Source organism: Etheostoma spectabile, chromosome 5, assembly GCF_008692095.1.
Source record: "Etheostoma spectabile isolate EspeVRDwgs_2016 chromosome 5, UIUC_Espe_1.0, whole genome shotgun sequence".
NCBI lineage: Eukaryota > Metazoa > Chordata > Actinopteri > Perciformes > Percidae > Etheostoma > Etheostoma spectabile.
The window spans coordinates 4,839,945-4,848,231 of NC_045737.1; the positions used below are offsets into that span (position 1 = coordinate 4,839,945).

An 8,287-nucleotide genomic window follows, 5' to 3' on the forward strand; every position below is an offset into this window, starting at 1 on the left:
GTGTGTGTGTGTGTGTGTGTGTGTGTGTGTGTGTGTGTGCGCGACACAGGTTGCAAATTCCATTAATAACCAGGCAGGTTACATGGCTGAGGGCTGTTTTGTACCCTTTTTAGAAGACTGTTGCTTGGTCTTGTACAGTTCAGTGAATTAAGTCTGATGCTAATACAGCAAAAGCTATGGCCTGAATCTACACAGACGCCAAAACTACTGAGGAAATTATGCTGCCTTGGAAGTGCATAGTGTAGTAGTTTTGGATTAATCATGCTGAAAAGTATATCTCAGTCTATAATGTAATAGAATTTAGTTAGAGAAACTCACTTTTACACTTAATATATTGAAAAGAAATTATAGCTTGTGCCCTGTGTATGTTACAATAATGTGATTAAAAACAACAACTTGTGATATTCTAAAAAATCTGAATCTTTCCCGTATTCAAAAAGAATTGTTGATCACATTTAACTTCTGAAGGACAATTCATTTCAACACACCTTTTACACATTCACCAAATTCAAAACTTACTGCTGTTTGAAGGTCAGGACCAGTGTGCTAACTGCTTTTTCATCAAAAGTATCATTAAGTATGTATCCTGCAATAATTTGATCCATCAGCATTTGGCAACTGTAAATACCCCCCACTGATTGAGCCTTTGTTGTTTCAATAACCCTGCAGTATAGATGAGGTGAGACAAACAGGCCTAAATAAAGCGATGAAGAGGGAAACAGAAAGATTCATCAACTATTCCATTAGAGATAAATTATGAATAAGGAGCCAATCAGCTTGAAGATGACACTGCTGAGGAAGGATTTGTACACATTTCAAACTAGCTCTGTGAGACAATGTTAGGTTGAGTCTGTCTAGAGGACATATGCTTGGAGAGACAACTGTATGAATGGCTTTAAACCAATGCTCTGGAGAGATATATGTATATAATAAAAATAAATGCGGAAGACAAAAAAAGAGTACCATGGAGCGACCTTCAGCTCACCCAGTAAAAGTGTGCGCCCCATGTAGGCTTAGTCCTTTGTAGTGGCCCTTGTTCGAGTCCAACCTGTGGCCCGTTGCTGCTTGTCATCCCCCATCTCTCACCCACCTGTCCTGTCTATCCACTGTCACAATCAAATGAACGGAAAAGCCCCCAAAAATAATTTTACGCTAATGTAGCGTAAAAAACACTTAAATGGCTCCTTTACTCTGGGCTTCCACAATGGAGTTGTCATTGTAAGCTTAGTCATGCTTTTCCCTAGAACTAGACAACAGGGATCCGTGCAGGTTGGGATCCACGATTTTTTTTTTTTTTTTGTGATCACATTTTTTTTATACATTTAGACACTCTCAACAGATAGAAACAAACAATACACTAAGACATCAGAACGCGTCCCAAAGCCAGGAAAGCTGGGAGGGAGGGAGACACAACCACATGCAGACATACACAAACACATACATAAACAGACATACACACAGACAGACAAAAGATAAAGGACCAATCACATGTGTGGGTTGAGGTCGCACAAGGCTACAGCCTGGACCTCAAGGAGTCTGCAATGTTGCGCCAAGCGTCCAGGGTCTTTCCTGGCACTCCATGGAGGCGTGTACTTGAACTTCAACTAACAACGTCAACTTCAAATCTATGCCGATCTGGTCTTTGTCTCCCGGGTCTGCTTGGGATCGAGTTTCACATTTCTAGGTTCTGCATGGGTCCGGGTCCCAGGTTAGAACAAATAGACGGCTCTGATTTGCATCCGGCGGGTTGTACATTTCTGGGTCTTTTAGAGCACACATTTTTGGACCCATGAAGACCTATACTGCACTCCCCTCTATTTTTATGTTTTTTTTCTCACTTTGAAATATTCTACCAGCACTGTGTTGTTTGAGTTTAGTGTCCACAACAGTCACAAGAGGATATTACATTGGAGCAATGTTTGATACATTAGAGCTATTAATCATTGTTTTTCATTCCAATATCTCTTAACCATCTCTTTGATAGCTGTTGCACCTGTGCAGTGGTTTATTAGAAACCTGCATGTGATTAAAACCCCCTCTCATTACTGTTACATTACTGTGAGCAGGCACATGCAGAAACACAGATATGAAAAACTGACCAACAATTATATATATATATATATATATATATATATTGGTGTACAAATTGTGGCAGTTTTGAATGTGCATGTAGCCAATGTATGTTTGAAATGGCCATATGAGAAAATAATCTTAATGTGTGATAAGAAAGTCTTATATTAAGGAGGAAAAAAAATGATATACTGCAGATTAAATGTGTGTGAGAGTCAAGTAAAGATGGAAAAAAGGAGGGTGGGTGAATGTCTGCTGTTCTCTGCCTTATTATTTGAGAACATCACTGCATGCTGATTTACAGACAGACACACAAACACACACACACACACACACAACACACACAACACACACACACACACACACACACACAAACACACACGCACACAACACACAAAATCCTGGCCCTCCGTCCTTTCCAGTAATGCAATTGTGAGCGCAAAGGCAAACGTCACCACATAAATCAACCAGGAAATAAAAGCATTGAATCTTACTTTGAACAGATGCCCCAAGGGCGGGCACACATAGGCAAACATTCACAAACTTACCTTGACCCACACAGATCATGTGAGCAGAAACACTTAATCACCAACCTATTTCCAAACCATCCCTTCCAAGAAAACAACATTATAAACACCAGTGGTCAATCTGAATGGATGCAGCATCCAAAAGTAGTGCCAAATAACCTCTTGGGTTGGATGAGGGATGCCTGAGGTAAAGGAAAATGAGGAGGGGAGTGAGTTGTCACTGTCAAAAGATTGACCAATCTGCCTTGATAATTTGATAAAATTGTTCATTATACTCTAAGGAACATCGGGTTGTCTCCTTTTTTATTTTCAGTATTTAATTTAAATTAGAGTGAATCCTCAGGAATTCATTACCTGCCTACTTACACTATTAGGGCCCTATTTTAACGATCTAAGCTCACGGCGTGAAGCGTGTGGCGCAGGTGCGTTTAGGACGTGTCCTAATCCACTTTTGCTAGTTTGACGGTGGCAAAAATGGGGCGCATGGTTTAAAAGGGTTGTACTTAGTCTCTTCATTAATTCCTAGGTGTGTTTTGGCCGTAACATGCAATGAACCAATCAGAGCGTCATCTCCCATTCTCTTTAAAAGCCAGACGTGTTTCTACCTTGGCGCATTGCTATAATGATGGCAGATTTTTCTATTTTTACTCTTTTGGATGTTTTTGTGCTTCTGCACTTCACTGTGTGTGTGTATCAAGCATAGCGTGCGCACGCTGTGCACAAGCCTGGGGGCTTTTTACTAATTTTCTGTTAAAATATCAATCAAATGCTGCAAATGACTTTAGATTAGATTTTTGTTGGTCGCTTATCGCTTCCTTTAAGGTATCAATACGCCAAGAATTCACCTGAACACACCTCCATGTGAGAGCAGCACGCCCATGGACGCAAAGACGAGTGCAGTTCTATTAGCTATTTAAACGACGTGGGCGCTGGATGGAAAATCGACAACTGCGTCAGTCTTAAACTAGAAAAGACACTAGCGTCCGACTTTGCACTGCGCTGCACAGGGTGCACGATAGGACCCTTAGACTTTTAAACACCCATGAAGAAATTACGCAGAAAAAGCTGCATATATATCCAATATTGCTCTTTCACCATGTGATTTTAAAATTTCAAAATGCATTACCTAGCGCCAGACACTAGAAGTTCCAGAAGTTAACCGTCATTGACACACCTTTAACACCTGCCTTGCTGGCAGCTCTGTGAGGCAGTGTTAAGGCACAATAGTGCTTCGAGTAAATGCTCCAAATAAGAATGCTAACAGGCTAATGCTAAGGTATAATGTTTTCAATATTCACTATCATAGTTTAGTGTGTAAACACGCTAACATTTGCTAGTTACATTTTAACATATAATAGAGCTGAGGCTGGTGGGATCCGTGGAAATTTGTACCAAATTCCATGGCAATCTATCCAGTAGAGTAGTGAAGTTTCAGTCTGGACGTGGTGGACCAACTGATAGACCGACCTTACCATCAATGGAGTCGTGCCACTACCATGGATAAAATTGTTTAGCCTGTCTCCTTTTATGACTTTTTGCCAAAAAACAAACATATTTCTTTTGTATATGAAGACTTTTTTATTTTTATTTTTTGTAAACCTCCGTCCAGTTGGCCCGGAAGCAGATACATTTTTAAAGGGAAATCATTCATGTAGCTCAGTTATCCGAGTAACTACATCAAATCAGACAGACAAAGACACTGTTGAACGTACAAAACACAGCTCAATTTCCTAATTAAATGAACAAATTAGGATAGCACATCATCCAATGCAGAGTTATTATGTTCCCACACTCTATTAAGACCCAGTAATTAACCCAGCTCCTTCACAGGATAATCATTCAGCATGAGTGAGGAAATGATTGTTAAGAATGATTTCATGTTAAAACAGGAGGGAAACATGTGCAGAGCAGGTCATGAAAAATGATAGATGTTACACAGTTAAAACAAAATTGGTTGGCTTGTCATTCAGTGCGACTGACAGTTTCGAGGTTGCCATCTGTTTGCTTTTTTTAGTTGAAACAGCGATGAGTTGTGCCAAATCCCGCTCCATCTGACTCGGTCTCCACACCTGCCTCCTGGCCCGTTACTCTCATTCAATCAAGCTCTTTTCTATTGTTAAAATCCCCGCTCTCTTTCACTCTCCCTATCTCCACATGTATCTGTTTAACTCTCTCTTTCACAGAGAATACTCTGAATGGGGCACTGAAGGTTTCTGAAACACTATAGGGGATCCATTCCACTGCCTATCAAACAAACTCACACACCTGTTGTTTAGGTTGCAGCTTTTGACAGTAATGTGACAGGAACACTGACAGCCTGACAAGGATAATGACTGTGGAGAAATACACACACCTACCCACTCACACACACACACACACACACACACACACACACACACACACACGGTTGATGTCCTGCTGATTTGTGACAAGGCCGGACCGAAGAGTTGCCATCTACGTGATGATGAAAGCAAGGTGGTGGTGGTCCTGAGTGATGACGGTGATGAACAAGGAGGTTGCCATCCTGCAGTGTCAAACCTCCACAAATGCACACACACACTCTTTTATTTACAGTAGTGATGTGGCAGCGGGTGCGTATTGACACTTGTGAAGACAAAGATGTGCGTGTTTGCGTGTGCGTAAAAGATGGAGAGGGGGAGGAGAAATAATGAATGGTCTCAGGACGGCAGGGCAAGCTAGTGGAATATGATAGGGACACGTGAAAACAACTCTAATATTTATCATATATGCTCTTACAAGACACACTCACACACACTGTTCATGCAATTTTTCCAGGTACTGTATAAGGAGTAGTAATCCATACATACGTGTATAAATATAGCAGATCAGCAGGAGAATCTTGTGTATTAGCCATAGCAGGAATGCTGATACAACAGTAGATATACCCAAGATAGTGAATCATCCTTGACAATCTTTGTCCATACACAGAACCTCAATATGTTGCAGATATGACTAAATAAACATTATTATGTATCCTTGCAAGTATACAATCAGCGTATTTAGCATAAATAATGCATATGGTCTGTTAGGGCATGTGTAGTTTAAAGTAGCAAACTATTAGAAACCAATAGCCTTGTTACCTTGTTAACAGAGCTTTGTATATAAATGTACTTTATGTTTACAGTATATGATTGAGCATACTTGAATTGTGTGTGAATATATGTTGTGTATGTGTATGTGGAATACACTATAAAACCGTTAAGTATGCGTGAGGGTGTGCATATGAATGAATGACAGAGGGATGCCATGTATTAATGGAGGTAACCGGATTTTCCACCCTCCCCCCACCTCTCTCCATCACTTCACTTTTTCATTATAGGCGTGTACATTCATTTGTTCCATCGTTAGGTAGGCGAGCAGCCAGGAGATTTTGTAGTCATGGTTCAACAGCAGTCCAGTTCTTTGACACACTGTCACACAAAGCTGTGCCAAGGACATTGCTTTCACTGCCATGTCTCTCTCCCTGCCTCACTGCTTCCCGTTGCCTCATGGAGACAGAATGCAGCCTGTTTCCCTCCTTTGTAGAGACCTACTGTAGATATCCAGGGCTTTGCTTCCTCCCACACAAATGAACATACTTTGAGTCGGTGGAGGATTTGTTTTGCGTCTCCATTCATTAGCCAACAAGCTGAACACAATTTGGAAATAACCAATTCATCTAAGACATGCTTAGATTCAGTCCCTGAGTGTGTGTACAGCAAAGTAAAGGGCAGACGATTGACAACACCGTTTTTCTTTTCATGTTTCTCTTCATGTCAGCTCCTGGACGGCTGTTGGCCAAACCTCAGCTGACTTCGCTCCAGTCCAGCCAGGCTGGGATGTTAAAACAGTAGCGCTGATGGCTGTGAGCCAGGTGTAAGAGTGAACTGTAACTCAGCTCAAGCCGAGGTATAAGTTATTAATAATTAGGATGATAGCACTGCACCTTCTAAATGCCCTGTGTTGTATATTCAGTGTACCTTGACAGCATATAGGCACAATGATTGCTGCACTCTAAATTGTCATACATATCAACACATTTTATACACAATACAAAATAACATTTTGCTTTGCAGCTTTAAATGTTCAAGCAATCCCTCTTTGACAGCCTCCTTTCCATTCTTTCTACATTTCATCCTTTCTCTCACTTTGAACCTTTTTTCCTGATTCCTTCTCCATCTGACTCTTCTCTTCTTTTCTATGAAATCACAACCTCACTCTCTTTGTTCTGCTTTATAGTTCTGTTCCACCTATTTTTCTGCCCATGTTCTCTTTCTCTCCTCATTCATCTCTACCTTCTTTCCTTTTTGCTACTTCATTCTCTCTACCTCCCTTTACTCCTCCCTCTCTTGTACTCTCTGCAATTTCATCCTGCCTTGTTTAATGTGACATCCTGTGTGACATTTCATTGTAGTAAACTTGCCCTGGCTTGGAAGGATCTCTGAAAATCGTGTTGTGTGTGTATATACAGTACATAAGTGTGTGTGCAAGTTAAAGAGACAGGGACAAAGAGAGAGAGAGAGAGAGAGAGAGAGAGAGAGAGAGAGAGAGAGAGAGAGAGAAAGACAGAGAGAGAAAGAGAGAGAGAGAGAGACAGAGACAGAGAGAGACAGAGAGAGAAAGAGAGAGAGAGAGATTCACTCTTTTATCTCAATGAGACTGATATGACATTTGGTTTAAGACCCTACAGTTATCTGAATTTGTATGGCTAAAAAAAAGAAAACATGCACATATTGCCAACCATTTTTCATTTAACATATCGTTATTAGTTTTAGAGAAATTTATTTTTTCCAAGCCTGTCAAGCAACCATTGTTTCCAGATACATCAAAACACAATGGTAACAACAGAATCTACACATACTGAAGAGAGTACTTACAGTGGGGCTCGGAAGTCTGGCCAGCCCAGGTAAAAATTTGTATTAATGTGCATAAAGAAGCCTAAGAAAAGATGGAAATATCTCCAAAAGGCATCAAAAGACAGATTAGACATTTGTATAATAGGTCTCAAAAAGTTAGACTTTATTTCTATCATTTACACTTTCAAAATAACAGAAAACAAAAAAATGGCGTCTGCAAAAGTTTGGGCACCCTGCAGAGTTTATAGCCCCCTTTGGAAAGCTGAGACATGACAGTGTCACGGATTTTTCTCAATCATCGTCTGGAAAGACCAGGTGATGTCCATCTTAAGGTTTTAAATGCCCAGACTCATCTGACCTTGCCCCAACAATCAGCACCATGGCTTCTTCTACGTAGTTGTGTAGAAAACTGAAACTGAAAATAGTTGATGCTAACAAAGCAGGAGAAGGCTATGAGAAGATAGTAAAGGGTTTTCAGATGCCAATATCCTCTGTTAGGAATGTAATTATGAAATGGCAGTCATCAGGAACAGTGGAAGTTTAAGCAAGATCTGGAAGACCAAGAAAAATATCAGACAGAACAGCTCGCAGGATTGGGAGAAAAGCAAGTCCAAACCCACGTTTGACTGCACGATCCATCCAGAAAAGACGACACTGGAGTTGTTGTACACCATTCCACTATAAAGAGATACTTGTACAAATATGGACTTCATGGAAGAGTCATCAGAAGAAAACTTCTTCTACGTCGTCACCACAAAAATCAGCAACTGAAGTTTGCATATGAACATATAGACAAGCCTGATGCATTGTGAAAACAAGTTCTGTGGACCGATG

The 8,287-nt window shown here is 40.6% G+C and overlaps 1 protein-coding gene and 1 long non-coding RNA gene across 5 annotated transcripts in view; one reads left to right on the plus strand and one right to left on the minus strand.

The window, feature by feature from the left end:
• The window catches only part of LOC116689191 (uncharacterized), a 15,247-nt gene extending 12,030 nt beyond the window's left edge, over positions 1-3,217 (plus strand). Inside the window, exon 3 of the long non-coding RNA XR_004331940.1 lies at positions 3,093-3,217. This is a non-coding gene — a long non-coding RNA (uncharacterized LOC116689191). The remainder of the gene's footprint in view (positions 1-3,092) is intronic.
• grid2 (glutamate receptor, ionotropic, delta 2) overlaps positions 1-8,287 on the minus strand; it is a 503,599-nt gene that overhangs the window by 428,067 nt on the left and 67,245 nt on the right. The window lies entirely within an intron of this gene.